The sequence below is a fragment of the Coenobita brevimanus genome, chromosome 39, assembly GCF_032717465.1.
Source record: "Coenobita brevimanus isolate Jiangsu-jjx chromosome 39, ASM3271746v2, whole genome shotgun sequence".
Lineage (NCBI taxonomy): Eukaryota > Metazoa > Arthropoda > Malacostraca > Decapoda > Coenobitidae > Coenobita > Coenobita brevimanus.
This window is the reverse complement of record NC_136992.1, coordinates 19,214,902-19,232,108: the sequence shown is the minus strand read 5'-3', so window position 1 is coordinate 19,232,108 and position 17,207 is coordinate 19,214,902. Positions and strand designations below refer to the sequence as shown.

Here is a 17,207-nt window from a genome sequence, read left to right as displayed (position 1 = left end):
TGAGTTTGGTCAAGCTAAAGTTCAGTACCTTGGGTACGTAATTGGTGATGGACATGTTGCACCACCAGGAGCTAAGGTTCAGGTTATAAGTGATCTTCCCAGACCTAAAAGTAGGAAAGAGCTACAAAGATTTTTGGGAATGGTAGGTTATTACCGGAGATTTGTTCTTAACTTTTCAATTCTTGTATCACCACTTACAGACCTACTGAAAAAGGGAGTTAAATTTGTCTGGACCAATAACTGTGAATCCTCTTTCAACAAACTTAAAGCTATCCTATTAAGTCAGCCAGTGCTCGCTACTCCAAATTTTGCTAAGCCTTTTAAGATGGCTGTTGACGCAAGTAAAACAGGAGCTGGGGCTGTTTTGCTGCAAGAGGATGATCAGGGTATTGAACACCCTGTATCTTATTACAGTAAGAAGTTCACTCCACCTCAAAAGAACTACTCAACTATTGAGAAAGAGCTTTTGGCCTTGATTTTGGGTTTACAGCATTTTTCATTTTATTTGTGTTTTGGTTTTGACCCCATAGTCATTTATACCAATCATAACCCACTGAAATTCCTTAGTAAGTTTAAAGATAAAAATCAGAGATTGACAAGATGGAGTCTACTTCTTCAGGAATATTCATTAGACATACAGCATGTCAAGGGGAAAGAAAATGTTATTGCAGATTGCTTATCTAGACTTTAGACAGATTGTTTTAGGGTAATAAGAAATTTCCTTTGTAAATTTCTTTTTCTTTGTGGGGAGGTGTTACATAGCCTATGATTTCATCATCCTTTGTGTAATTCTAACGTACAGTATGCTACATGTTTGATCACAAGCGTGTTCTACCTCAGTCCCCCCTTCTACCGTTATAGTTGAGTAAGTCGTTCTTTCTGTTGTTCAGAGCAGGATTGTCAACTCTTTGTCCCCTATAGCTTCATTTGCGCGTCCTTCTTACAAGTTGTATCAAGCTCTACCGGCCCCTATATAATGAGCTCAGTCTCTACATTAATTACCACTTAGATCTACTCCTCATTTTGTTCACATCTCTGTCCTCCCCTGTACAGATGTTATTATTGTGAGTGCTCAGGAAGTCTCCAACCATCTAGCAGCTGTGTAATTTGAGTATAAGTGTTGTTGCATTTTTTCTTGTACTGTGTAGCATAAGGTGTTAATTCTTAGGCCTAGTAAGGTTTTTGTGATTAATGTAAAGTTTGGATGTCAGTCATTATTAATAATATTTTGTATCTGTAATAATATATCTTGCATTCACTGAGTACTATCTGGTTTTTCATTTTATCAGGGCTGACTTAGATAAATTTACTCTTGCTAATTTCGTGTTAATGAGGCTATTGCAGTTAACCATATATTTAACCTGTTTTCTGCCATTACATTATCCTTATGAGTCCTGAATGTTTTGTTGTTAGTTTGAGCATTAAACTTTAACTTGTAATTTTACCTAACTCTTTTGCTTTGAACCTGGAACTTTACGGGACTAATGATTTTTAGTATTCTCATTTAAAGTGTACATTATCTTTCTCTGTTCCGTAACAATATATATATATATATATATATATATATATATATATATATATATATATATATATATATATATAATGCCCCGGAGCCTCTGTGGTACAGTTGTAGAGTGTGCGTTTTCGTATACTGGTGAGCCAGGGTTCGCTCCCTGCCAGGGTAATAAACTTTGGGAGTGTTCACCCGGCCACGTACTGCATTGGCGGACACAAGGAGTGCTGTGGTTAAACCAGTGTCGCTCACTATAAAGTATGCTTGCACCCAATCGGCTTGCTTAGGCCGATTACACTTGGTTCACAGACTAGACACACATCTAAAGCCACTCCAACACTCCAGTTACACTTACAAGCACTTCTCACCCTAGATACAATCTCTAATAGACAGCCTAAGCCACATGGTGGAGATACATTGACTGTATCGTCCCGACTTCGGTCGGGATAGGCCGGTCCTACAGTGGATACTCAAACGGCTGATGATGATGATGATAATATTATGCCCCATATCCGCTGAGCGTTCCGCAAAGTTTCAGCGAAGTAATGATATCTTAAAAAAAAAAAAAAAAAATCTTATAACGTTTGGTCGGTATTATCTGTGTCGGGTCCGTATCTCCACTGAAGCAAATTTTTAGCTCTCTGTATTTGCTGATTACAGCTGTGGATAGCGAATAGACAGCGAGATAGGAATAAAGAACTCTTAAATAGCTAAAGCACCTAACTTCGATCATTTTAGAAATGGGTAATAAATTGAAACAATGTTTTATATCTCTTAATATTGTTTTGGTACCGTCTTTTTATGTGTTTATTTTTCCAAATTTTGGATCCTTCCCACACCATCGACACGAAGTTGATTTGGATGACGGTGATAATAATTATGATGGTATAAATGATGATGGTGTTTTTTTTTTTTTTTTTTTTATGTGTCCGACTCTGGGCATAGGCTTCACAGCCTGCTATCAAGGCCCAGCAGTCCTCCTACATACCATACACCTCTACATGTCAACACTTCGGCGCTAACACCCACCGTCCATATTGAATACATGCTAGGGCTGTCTCATACAGGACTGGTGTATTGGTATTAGCGGGGGTATTTTTACGACATGTCGGCGGGTCTTCTGGTAGATCAGTAAAGCCTGATTTAATGAAATTCAAATCCTTAAACTGTTCCCTGCCCCAGCCGGGATTCGAACCTGGGTCCGTTAGGACTGCAGGCCACCTCTCTACCGATTGAGCCACCGCAAGCTCTGGTATTCTGTTCCAACAAGCTCTGGTATTCTACTCCAGCAAGCTCTGGTATTCTGTTCCAGCAAGCTCTGGTATTCTATTCCAGCAAGCTCTGGTATTCTGTTCCAGCAAGCTCTGGTATTCTATTCCAGCAAGCTCTGGTATTCTGTTCCAGCATGCTCTGGTATTCTACTCCAGGAAGCCCTGGTCTTCTATTCCAGCAAGCATCTGGTATTCTATTCCAGCAACCTCCAGACAATCTTACCATATGAGAGTGAGTCCTAGGAACCTGAGTGATATATAATTCTTTTATCACAGATTATGCTGAATGTTGCTACTGTTGCTATCTAATCGTTGCCTTTGTGAAAAATGGATAGTGCTTAAGCCTCTTCAGCTCGAGGCCATCTTTTTCGTTTATACTTACTACCACAAACTTATTATTATTATTATTATTATTATTTTTATAGGGAGGATTAGATGCAGCCTTTACCAATGCCTTCACTACTAGAGGGCTCACCTAAACTGAATATGATCATCTTTTCTAAACTGAACCAGTGCGATACTATAGTTGACCAAATCGCATGGGTCTCTAATCTCAAAAGGCAACACTGGATGAATGTTAAATGATTAGGTATACTTTTACTTAGGTTAGTTGGTTAAGTTAATTTTTAATTGGTCTGGTTCGGTCTGCTTTTTTTATTAGGTTTGGTTTGACTAATTTTCTGGGTTCGAGATGACAGTGCATTTTACGAATATTTTACGAGAAATGTCATGTTAGGGAATGATGTGAGCTACTGGACAAGAAACAACACTTCTTGTGAGACATGTCACCAATGCCAGGGTCGCGACAAGGGGTCAGATATCTGCAACCTTTTGCGTTTCAGTTTCTGAATTTAACTTTTTTGTTGGGATCGATTCACTTAGATATTTTATTTGTACTAGCACCAGGCGATTTTGATTAGCCACTAGAAACTATGAGTCAAGGGATTAACCATCTCATGGTCGGAACAATGCTACTACCGGTATTCTATTCCAGCAAGCTCTGGTATTCTACTCCAGCAAGCTGTGGTATTCTACTCCAGCAAGCTCTGGTATTCTGTTCCAGCAAGCTCTGGTATTCTATTCCAGCAAACTCTGGTATTCTGTTCCAGCAAGCTCTGGTATTCTATTCCAGCAAGCTCTGATATTCTGTTCCAGCATGCTCTGGTATTCTACTCCAGGAAGCCCTGGTCTTCTATTCCAGCAAGCATCTGGTATTCTATTCCAGCAACCTCCAGACAATTTTACCATATGAGAGTGAGTCCTAGGAACCTGAGTGATATATAATTCTTTTATCACAGATTATGCCGATTTGCTTTCATTTTTCTTTCATTCTTTCTTTTTCATTTCTTTTTCTTTCTTCCTTTTTTTAAGTATTCATTCTAACTTGGTTGTGAAGTATTTAGTAGATGTATGAATGACGAAATGGAAAATGTGGGTGCACTTAAGTACTTGGGTAGTGTGATGAGTAAAGATAGATGTTTGGAGGAAGAAAGGCTGCTGATTCATTGAAAGCAGTGATAAGAAATAGGAAGGTGAACATGGAAGTAAAAAAGTCGCTGCATTATAGTATTGTGATACCAACTCTAACATATGGAAGTGAAAGTTGGACCTTGTTGGAAGGACATACAGTAAATCAAGAGTGAGAGCAGTGGAAATGAGTTATCTGACAGGAGCATGTGGAGTTACATGGAGAGACAGATTGACAAATGAGGAAGTGAAGGAGCGTTGTGGTGTGGATGTGGATGTAATAGCATTTGGAGAAATACATTGAGGTGGTTTGATCATGTGGAGAGGATGAAGAGTGAGAGCCTGACGAGGAGAGTGTATGTGAGTGAGGTGGAGGAGGGGAGAGGGACAGGGAGGCCGAGGTTAAGATGGAGGGATGGAGTGGAGAGGTATATGAGAGAGGGGTGTGGGCAGTGAAATGGTGGGGGACAGGGCGACATGGAGGCGATTTGTTTGTGGCCACCCCTTGCGGGATGGGGCGTCTGGCAATAGATAGATAAATGAATGGCGTGTATGACATATATAAACAATCTTAAGCTATACATAGCGTAAGAGAGTTTATGAATACGGCACCTCGAGTGGCATTCACAAAAAATCGTAACCATTTTTTATGAAAAACTAGTCTCCACCGGTACACCAGTTGAGGATTATCGACTGATCATGTTTTGCCGTATTTTTAACCTTTTTATGTGTTTGTGAATTGTGTAGTAGCAGTAGGAATTGAAGGTAAACGGATACGCGATCAGTCATACATTACAGGAAAGATCATAAATATCCTATTGCCCCCGACTGGCACCTCAGACCCACACACCTTGAAACCCAAGCTGACCCCTTTACTTCGATGACGTATTGTTTATATTAATCAGTCTGCCACTAGAATGCTAGGAAATTACTCCAGTTGTGCTGGCTACTGGTGAATGTAACTCAGCCAGTTCAAATCACCTCACCAAAACTAGCTAAAATTTCCGGAGATAACAAAAATAAAATTAAACTTGGAAACGTCATCGTGCTGGAGGGTTTGGAGGACTTTGTTTCTAACCGTTTCATTCTGAGGGGTCTCTTTAGTATGCTAGTAACATACAATGGTCTGGCAGTGGATGGTATAAAATTTAGAGTACACATCAGCAGAGGTCCGATGGCACAGCAACCCTGCTCTCGAACTTTGACTTTGGCCCGTAACGTTAGCCTTTGACGTATATGCATCAATTTCCAAACACTACTTCCCATCCCCACACACAGTATATGTGCCAACTTTGATCCAGGTTAGATCAGGGATCATCAGGCAGTCTTGATATAAAGCCGCATCCGGATTTTGTACTTTAAACTTCGATCGATTTGCACTAAAACAGAATTACCTGTCTCAAGGCCCACATGCAAGGTATACGAGTATGTCAATTTTCATTCAGATCGGATTTTTATGTAACTGTATCTGTCTGTCTGTCTATACATACATACCTACATACATAAACTTAAAAGAAGAATTGCTACAGGTGCGCCTTCGGGGTCGTTAGTAATCTAGGACAAAAGTGCTCAGAAAGCACAGCAATGCCCCGCCCAGAATTTGATCTTGGTCTTTAACTTTGACATTAGATCGATCTGCACCAGAATTAAATAACTTCTCATCCCAGCACACACTGTAGGTGCCGTTTTTGACCTAAATTAATGCAGGCATTCATGAATTTTATCCCTGAACATTACCCTAACCTGTAATCTTGACCTTAGACTGATTTGCACTAAAAGTGAAAAACTTCTTCCCAGTCACACACACAATGCATGGGTGAATTTTTAAATAATCTGAACAGGACGGATGTACCTAAGGGAACGGGGTATTGCCTTCTACTTAGAGTCGGGCACACGAATATAATATATATATATATATATATATATATATATACAGTATATCTGTCTATCAGTCTATCTATCTGTCTATATCTATCTATCTGTCTATCTATCTATCTATATATAATATACTCAGAAACGGACTCGATCACAGTAGCTATTCATCGGAGTTGCTGATTAGTATAATATCAGAGTTTAGTGATTGACAGTTCCCATACAATCGTTTTTTATATTGTTCTTGCTACCTACAGCAGTTATTATTTAGCTATGGGATAGCCCCTCTCGTGGTGAGGGGGGTTGACGAGGGCCATAACTTATCTCCAGATTCAGGCGTCTCTGCCAGTCTGAAGATACTGTCAGGAGATGGCAAGAATAAAATATTAACCATTCTGCCGGAACACATCATTTTATAGTTTTGTAAGAATAAAATATTAACCATTCTGCCGGAACACATCATTTTATAGTTTTGTCTTGCTGCAACTAGGCAATTGTATTCAACCGAGAAGAAGGGGACAGTGAAGGCTATATCTAACTCCCGCATTTCCAAAGTCTCTCTTGAACTTGTTAAAATCATCTGGAGATAAGAATAAAGTGAAAAGATATAATTACACTCAAGGGGTTACAGCATCTCCATACTCAAGTGGTAGCTAACTCAGATGATATTCCGGCATATGGCTGGATAAGTTTGTTTTCGTAAAGGTTCGACGACGTCTGATTTGCTTTAATCTCGCTGTACTTTGTTCACTGTAGACTTGGCTTAAAACTGCCATATTGCCATTATGAAGGCTGATTTGTGTTGAGAAATTGACACAGAAATAGGTGCTGGTCACAAGGAGGTGTTAAAAAAAAATAATGTTGAACAGTAGAATTGTTATTTAACGCCACTGAGCGACGGGAAGTGAACTGCAAATGGACGAATATTTCTGCCAGATTATAAACAAACAGTTTGATTAATATTAGGGGAAGCTTCGAGATTAGAGGGGGTAGACATGGCCCTCATTAATCCCTTCACTACAGTGTGACTTGCCTTAGCTAACTGCATACGATTGGTGGTAGCAAGGTTAAAATAAGACGTCATCATAGCGTGATACCATTAGGTGCCTCTGGACTGAATAACGTGTTGAATGGTTTCTTGCAGTGAAAAGAAACTATCCAGATTTGTTTAGTGGTAACCATATAACCAAATGAACGTCTTTTTTTTTTTTTTTTGAGGGGGGATCAAGGCTTACCAACCGGATGTAATCCATAAGGGTTACATCCATGGAATGGTTAGAGTTTACGAATGACATAATACTGCTTGGCGAGATGCAGCTGGTCATTCTTGTCTTAAAAATCTGGAAAAAAGTAGCATACCCTGGCCACCGACGCAGTTAATGCAGCAATAAAAGTCAGAATGATAGATACAACTATCGTTGTAGTATGTTCTCTACATCATATTCATCTTCTGACTGTATCTTGGTATGTGAAGGTAAGCTATATACGGTACCGTATAGCCCGGCGCAAGGTTATGGATTGGAATACCTGCATGTTATGAATAAGTTGTGAAGTCTAACACTAACTTATACAGCTATTTTTAGGACATTTTCTTTATTAAAATATCTGTGGTAGGTGAGGGTGCTCACCATCCACTCATTCGATGTAGTGCTGCTCTCGGGTGTCTGCCCTTTTCCCTCCTCCATCCTTCTTTCCTTTCATCCTCTTCTGTCTTACCTTCATTCTTTCCTCGTCCTTCTGCCAACGGGTGACTTTACGCTCCATCTTCTGTTTTCTTTCATTCTTCCTCTTCCTTCTGCCTGTGGATGACTCTACACTGAGTGACAAGCCAAATGGTTTCCTGTACATCAGGAAACCACATACTACGCTGGGTGGTAATTATATAACCAAATTTTGGCGCCTGGTGGTTTAGTGGGTAATTACGGCGCTCCAGTCGGATTGAGCCGGTGAAGGTTTATATCCAAGGGTTGGGTGGGGTTTATTGCTCACGTAATGCCACTCAGGGATGAGTGAGGCTGGTCACTCTCATCTTAAATGCCAGGACCAACTTGCTTAGCCCCGGGCTCCTACGCTTCTCATGGGACAACGTAGGATTGGATGATGGATGGATGGAAAAATAAATATTTAGCAAAACACTGGGGTTAGCGGTAGGACATAGCGGAATGAAGTGGATGAGGATGTATAGTGTGAGGATGAAGCTTGAAGGTAATGATGATTGTGATAAGTGTGAAGGTAAGGGTGATGCGAATGGATAGAGGGTGAGAGTGAGAGATTTTGAAAGGTGAGAATGAAGGGTGAAGGTGAGGGTGAGGACGATGGGTGGAGAGTATTAGAATGCGTACGGTACTGGAGGGCGCGCATAAAAGTAGAGGACAGAGTGACGGTGATGGGTGGAGAATGAGGATGAGCATGAGATTGGAGAGTGAAGGTGTGAGCGTGTATGAAACGTGGAGGGCAGAGTGAGGTATAGGATGATGCTAGGGTGACAGTGGAGGATGGAGAGTGTGACTGACTATGAAGGGTGAGAGTGAGGTACAGCGTGTTGGTGATGGATGAAACGAGGGAGAATTTGAAGATTCAGGGTGTGGGTGGCAGAGAAAGCAGTGTGTGCAGTTGAGGCTAGTCTACCTTGTGCCGTCCCACGCCCTTCCCTGCACCAACCCACGCCGACACACACACACACACACACACATTCCTAGATCATCACCAACCTAGCATTTCTTTCCAGTCTTATGTTTACACGCATACTGTATACAGTATGTGGATACATCATGACCATCATCCCGCCTCTTGTTTCCCACCTGCAGGTACATAGAGGTACATAAGAAGTACTGATAACAAGAGACCTGTTGGCGTATGCCGAGGTTATTCATTCATTCATTGCCAGACGCCATGTATCCCAAACGGGGTGGCCAAGGGCTTAGAGTTAATTGTTTTACAGGGAGGGGCACTAATCCTCCACCAACCCCACTTGACACGTAGGGAGAACTAGCCAACAGCATCTGGTGTTCCCAGGCGGTCACCCATCCAAGTACTAACCAGACCCAACTTTGCTTAACTTCGCTGATCGCACGGGAAGCGGTGTACTCAACGTGGTAGTACTTCTGAGATCTAGCCAAGTGTAAGAGATAGAGAAGAGGAAGGCTCTCCCGCACTAACCACACCATCCTGTTAAACCGGGAGGAAAAACATAGAAAAAAACATAATGCCCGTTAGATAGAACAAGCATGGAAATTTTATAGGAGAGACAGAAGAGGAATGACTATGCACTATGTAACATCTGTTCTTGCATATCTACAGATTTACAGGTGGGATAAAGTAGGATGCAGAAAGTAATAAAAAGAAAGCATATGCTAATCAGAGGTATACTCAGTGAAATGGGCCACACGCCCGCTCATTCACTGTTCAAGCTATTGGAGTCCTGACTCCACCTCATAGGTATACAGTTTTCAAAATGAAGCCCTTCCTTCTTGCCCTAATCTCATGCCTTCCCCCACGATGGGTCTAACTTGGATTAAAGGTCCTTAAGTTGACCTAGCTTGGTATACACACACACACACACACACACACACACACACACACACACACACACACACACACACACACACACACACACACACACACACACACACACACATGCACACGTCGATTAAAGCATAACATCCGCTCTTGCTTTGCAGGAGCGGGTGTAGTTATGCGGACCTTATACAACAAAGACATCATGTACTGAATAAAATCAACTGACATCCGCTTTTGCTTTGCAGGAGCGGGTGTAGTTATGCGGACCTTATACAACAAAGACATCATGTACTGAATAAAATCAACTGACAGTAGCAAGATATCATGGTAATGAAGGGGTTGATTGAGGTTTTTTGTAACCCCTTCAGATTGAGGGAGATACCTCTCAGCCTATTATGCATACAGCTTTCTGTTTGTAGCAAAATCAAAAACAATATTGAGGACATCAGTTTGAAGGGGTTAGTCTCTTAAATTCGGCGACGACCTTTTATTTATGGTTATTTCTTGTTAGCACGGGCTGATTTTATTTACCTTGGGAAAGCCCCGAAATAGTGAAGGGGTTCATGATGGCTGTATTTAACACTTCCAGTTTCAAATATCTGAATAAAATCTTCCTATTATAGCAAAACTATAATAAACTAGAAAGCATTCAGAGAGCGCATACCTCTGCCAATGCCAGATCCGGATCCGAATCCGCCCTAATATTTAATCAGTTCTTTCATGGCCCATTGCCCACCCTTCCACAAAATTTAACTGAAATTCATTGATAACTTTTGGAGATATTGATAGGTAGGATCAGGATCCGCCCCCAAATTTAATCAATTCTCTCTTGGCCCATGGCCCACCGTTCCACAAAATTTCATTGAAATTCAATAAGAACTTTTGGAAATATCATCTGGACAAACAAACAAACAGACAAACATAGGTGAATACATAACCTCATCCAACTTTGTTGGCGCCTTGGCGGAGGTAATAAATGTTATAGTATTGAAGGTGTTTACAATTTCATGGTTGGCAGAGCTATACTAATGTATTCCACCTACGAACGATTTTATATAGCTGAGAGTGAGTCAGGATCCAAGTGTTAAATACTAACACCAATAACTCTCGTGGTCTGGACAAACCTAGTACTCCGTTTCAGTCAACATCAGGCAATTTTATTTAGACGAGAATGAGTCATAGAAGCCTGACTGAGATAAATTTAGCTGAAAGTGAGTCGAGGGAGTCTGAGGGTGGTATTACTGTAACCACTAATGGTCTGGACAACCCTGGTTTAGCTGAGAGTGAGTTATAGGAGCCTAAAAGAGGTTAAGGAGGGTGTGAGTTATAGGAGCCTAAGAGAGGTTAAGGAGGGTTGGTTATAGCCGCTAGCCTTCCTCATTTACCCTGCACTTATGCCTGAACGGCACAGAGGGAACTGAAGCAGTTGGTTGTTTTCTTGTTAGGTGAGTGGGCTTTAAAACACCTCATCCTTAATGATTATTTTTTTGTTTAGTGCAACTTATTTTCTAGTATGTTATATCTTTAATATCGGCATAACTTGCGAAAATTACCGTACTAAGGACAGTAAATGGACTTGCCAGATACCGAAATAAAATACCAAGAAAAAGGTGCTAGAGAGCCTCCTGAGCAGTCGGAAATACTATCCCAAGCATGCAGGTGGCGTCTGTGACCTTCAGCAATATTTTTGTGGGACAGAATTCTTGTCAGTTTACAAGACTTTCTAAGACCTCCTTCTTTATTATTTATTACACAAATAACAAATTATTATATTTGTATATTTGTATTTCCTTTACCCTATATTACGCAGATTGTAAAACTAGCATGCAAAAATATGTCATCGTACCAGGTAAGAAGAATACCTAGGACGAGGTGTAAGGGAAGCTCCTTAGCCGACGAGAATATGGACCGTGGGTTTTGGAGGATTTCTAACACTTCATCTTTAGCGTTTTGTTTTCCATATTTCATTTCAATATTTCCTTCGATATTATTTACGTTTATTGGTTGCATAAATAACATGCAAATTAATATTACTAACGTGCCCTATGCAGAGAGAGAGAGAGAGAGAGAGAGAGAGAGAGAGAGAGAGAGAGAGAGGGTGCTAAGGAGCCTCGACAGATGACGAGAATACGGGGTCTTGCCTTGTATTATCGTCAGCTTAAGAGGTCAGCGGGGGATCTCTTTTTACTGTGAATGTGATCAGATAGCGGAATCAAGAATAAAACGCACAGAAATAAAAGAAATAAAAAAGGAAAGAATCATGAAAAGAGTACCGGTAATAGCACGTAGAGTGCAACATTCTCGACCACCCATCTGTCTAAGAAACGAATATTTGGTTTGCTCTGTGACCTTAGTCGATGTCTCAAAATCGAAGTACTCGATTCTCACTGAACCGCTAACTCTTCCACAAATTTTGGTTCATATCAGATTAAATGTGTTTGACCTTTAACTGATCTCAAAATCGATTCTTATTATCCTTTTTATAATCTGAACCCTTCCACAAAGTTTAGTCTATATCGGATAAAAACTGTTGAAGTTGACATTGCATGTGACCTTGACCCCTGACCTATTGTCTCGAAAAACAATAGGTCATCCTTTTGGGTGATCCTAAACTCATTCAGTAAGTAGGATTCATATCATATCAAAACTGTTACTTTTTCATTCATTCATTGCCAGACGCCATGTATCCCAAACGGGGTGGCCAAGGGCTTAGAGTTAATTGTTTTACAGGGAGGGGCACTAATCCTCCACCAACCCCACTTGACACGTAGGGAGAACATTATGCCAACAGCATCTGGTGTTCCCAGGCGGTCACCCATCCAAGTACTAACCAGACCCAACGTTGCTTAAATTTTACTTTTTTCTCTTTCAGACCTTCGACCGATTGTTATCAGTACAGTACTGTTTTTGTTTTTAGTTCTTGCATGACCCCTAACACTTCCGCAAAGTTTGGTTTTAATCGGATCAAAAGTGCTTGAGTTGAGCTCTCTATGCAACTTGGAACTTTGATTTTTCCCTGTGACCTTGGCCTTTGACTGACTATTCTAAAAAAAATAATGCTAATTTATATTAAGCATTCATATAAATTAACCTAACATAACCTAACTAACCTAGCCAAACCTAACCTAAGCTTAACCTAGATTATCCCAGCCTAACGAGCCGCAGCCTAAGCTAACATAACCTTAATGAATCCATCATAATTTAAACTCATTTCACGAAATCCTTAGGGATTTCATGAAATCACTGATTACACGAATTCCCTGTAATTTTATATATATATATTTATATATATATATATATATATATATATATATATATATATATATATATATATATATATATATATATATATATATATAAAGACTTATTGGCTGTCGTTGTTTAACCCTTGAATGTTATGTGATTGAAACCGTTTAAAAACATTTTGAGTTATTTTCACACACACACACACTGATCAGAACATAATACCCGTCTCGCTTCGCCCGTCGCAGGTGTAATAAAAGGGTCACAATAGGAAACAGAGGCAGTAAGTTGGTTCAGGTGACAGGTTTAGGTGACGTGTGACCTTGAACAGTATTGTCGTGAGATTTGGACGCTTACTTGCACTTCTACCTTAGCGATTTATTTCTAGATCGGGTACGGTATTACTCTCTTGTACATTATTCATGCAGAACATGTCATGTTGGAAAAAAAAAGTATCATGCAAGATAATATTAAGGTACAGTAACCTTCTGATCGTGAGGACTACTCTGGTGCTCAGATCCAACTATTATTCGGCCAAGTGTGAATTATAGGAGCCTGAGAGTTAATATTGATATAGTTAATCCTTCAGTGGTTTACACTACTTCAGTAGTCCGCTTCATCTAACGCCATATCACATTATTTGGCTGAGAGTGAATCATGGGAGGCTGAGAGTGTACATAGGGGTACCATAAACACGCATGATTAGGACAACAGTAGGATTTTGTTCCAGCTAACGCCAGACAGTTTTGTTGAGCTGAGTGAGCGAGGAGCGTAAGAGTGTTAAGGAGACTCCCTAGCATCTCTTTCTTTATGATTAATATATATATATATATATATATATATATATATATATATATATATATATATATATATATATATATATATAATCAGATACGCTAACATTCTGCAGTATGTTATCTATGTAATATATGTCGATGTAAAAATTGCAGATAACATAAAATTGAATACCAGCTGTAATGTACAAGAAAGCCTCCAAGGTCGATAAACAAACGTGCACTTGTACCGTAACGTTGGCTGTTATCATGAGTTTAGGAGTTTCACTGTACGGTACTCCATCGTTTGTAACTTGACAAAAATTTGTCCTCTCTCCACCTTCACTGCTGGTCTTTGACATGATACAAATATTAGAATATGGTACTAGTTACGAACAAGTGCCATAGATATGATATTGAATCGTAGTATTGTCATATTCTTCTATAGAGCTACGGGAAATAAGCTACAAACGGACGAAAATCTCCGTTAAGTTAAGGATGACGAACTATAGCGTCTCTTCCTTTGCGATAAAATGTGTATGTTGTACCAAAACTCATTCACCACTGTGACATCGTTGCTTTTACATCTTTACTATCACCGAACACTAAAATTCAGTTTAAGAAGAACTTTTAGCAGTGAATAGGCTGATGAAGGCTGTATCTGACCCCATCCTGTGCGAGTGTCTCTCCTAAGCTCAATATATTCGAGTAATGATGGCTGGAATATAATACTGTGGGATTAACAAATTCAAGGGGTTAACAGTGTCTTGTATGATTTTTGTGTCATTTTGATATCAACCTTGTTTGCATATACAGCTAACGAGGAAATAAATTCATACATGCATTCCAGTATATAAGCAGGTAAGGAAGAAATGCGAAAGACACTCCCGACCCACAATAGAATATGGCCTTGACGTTTTTTTTTTAAACAGTGTCCAACTCAAAACATTGTCGTGATGACTTTTTACTTGAGGCCAAGCAGTTGTCCTAAGCACCACACCCCTTCACGTGTCACTTCTAGGCTACCGTTCATATTGAATACAGGCTAGGGTCGCATTAAAATTGGTGTGGCGTTATTAGAGGAGTTGTCTTTATGGCATGTCGATGGGTCTCGTGGAAGATGAGCTTAGTCTGTTTTAACTAAATTCAAATGACAAGCATATTCCCTGCCTGGGTGAAGGCGCCGGCAGAGTTGTTAAAGAGGTGGCCTGCAGTGCCAGTGGACCCAGGTTCGAATCCCAGCTGAGGCAGGGAACAGTTTAAGGATATGACTTTCGTTAAAGGAGATTATACTGATCTACCATAAGGCCAGCTGACATGTCATAAAAACACCCCAGCTAATACCAGTACATAAGTCCTGTATGAGGCAGTCCTAGCATGTGTTCAGTATGGATAGTGGGTGTTAGTGCCGAAATGGTGACATGAGGAGGTGAAGTACAATACGTAGGAGGACTACCAGGCCACCAGGGAACAGCCTATCAAGCCTATGTCCAAAGTTGGACAGACACACACACACACACACACACACACACACACACACACACACACACACACACACACACACACACATAGCGCCAGGGTTCGAATCTTGTGCGGGCAGCTGGCGTTACTCGACTCAGGTGTCCATCCACCCTTTGTGGGTTGGTAGTTAAAATGAGTGCCTCCTATGGTAACACCTAGGACAGCTAGCTTAACTGTGGTCTTGTATCCCTGGATATTGGGTGAATGACCCTCCACAGGCTCAAAGAGCGAGGTTACGGAGATGAGCACCGCGGCCAAGCGCCTCATGGCGTATACCCCCCACCTTACCTTTACAAGGATCAAACTCTGGTCCTTCCAGCCAGCAATCAAGTTCTCTAACCAGACGATGTTCACACGGTAACCTCGAACTCGCCGGTTCATACTGGTTGCTGTCCTGTGGGATTCAGAATTTACCGAGAGATTCAGCATTTTGTCTGTACTTTCATCTTGTCAGCCATTTAAAGCTTTAAAAAAAATATGTTGCTGTCACTGTACAACTATAACTGAACGTTGCCTGTGTGTTGTCTATTTCTGAAATCTCCCACTAGTGTAATTAAATACTGTATAGTTATTTAATAAGTATTGTGTCATTTGTCTTTGCCGTTCCATTCACGTCCATTCTAGTCCATTTTTTAGAGCATACGGGATATATTGCTGATTGCAAGTAGACAATAATACGTAGCCTGATAAAGAGTAAATCAAAGAAGAGGTTGTCGACGGGGTTTCATTCAATTGAATCAGGTTTGAGAGTAGATTCATTGGGGGAAATGCAATTAATAACTTGCCATACCCCGTTATTGATGCATTTTAAGTTGCACAATGGGTAAAGGAATGAACTTGCAACATTGGTGGCACTTAGAATATATACCGGCATTGTTTTTGCAAGTGCATGTAAATGACATATACGGTATTATAAAGCAGTATGAAACAGGTGCCTCCATGCATGTCATCCTTTGCCATCTGAAAATCTTGCTGGAGCAGCATCAGAAAACGCTTCGTTAAGGACAGGATATTGTGGCTAATGTGCATGCATGTTTATGTGCAGTAGGAAATATTTGATAGCATGTCCCAACATTTCCTGTCATATAACACTGCCACATGCAACGCTTATGCCCACTCATTTACCCTCCATTGTACTGGTTGACGGTAGCCTAGTTCTGGGCTGCTACAACTGATCCACAATCTCTGCCATATATACACTGTCAGTACTGAATGCTCTCACTGATCACCGGCCACATAAGTCGTATCAAGAAGAAGACATGGTCCTGTACGTCATATTAAAAGAGCGCTCATACGTGCATATAAGTTGAAATCAGGTTAAAATTATCATTGTGACCTTGTTTGATGTAGTTCATTAGGTTTAATTTTATCACTGTTTGATAGAAAAAAATAGTTCTAATTTGTTTGCATGATTTTTCATTAATATCTACCTGTGTATTCAAACGGGCAGATTGGAGTGAAAACATACAGTAACCACTCTGGCTTTGGTGGTACAGTATCTGACGACTATAATTGTGATCACTGGGCACTGCACAGCGATGTTATTACTTAGGATGAAAATACAATGACCAATGTATGATCTGTTCCTTGACGCATAATAGGCTCGTTATTACAGGAAGTATTAGAGACACGGAAAGATTCTGCACTTTCCTTGTACTTCCTGAGAAGCCAGATCATAGTTACGACTGAGCATCGATCAAACAATTGTTTGTGAAATGGGGCCTTGATCTCCGTGTATGGCTTGCAGTGCTCTTAGAAGTTACGACAAAACACTGGCTTTCAATGACTGGTATCATCCTCACTGCCGGGGGCCGAATTCAGACGTATTAACAGAAAAATTCAACCGCTTCAATCTGGTAACGTACTTTTCATTTTTATCAGGCCATCACCAATATATTTTTATTCAGCTTTAGGATGGATCGATGATAGTGGAGTGGTAAACGACTCTCATATCAGATCCTTTCGGTACAAAGAGTCCCTCGAATGAAAACATGTGGATATAACAAGATTGAAAAAAAATAAAATAAA

General features: G+C 40.3%; 1 pseudogene; it reads right to left on the bottom strand.

Annotated features, from left to right (window-relative positions):
- Nucleotides 1–9,113: 9,113 nt before the first annotated feature.
- LOC145396933 (5S ribosomal RNA) lies at nt 9,114–9,232 on the bottom strand (annotated as a pseudogene).
- Nucleotides 9,233–17,207: the final 7,975 nt, after the last annotated feature.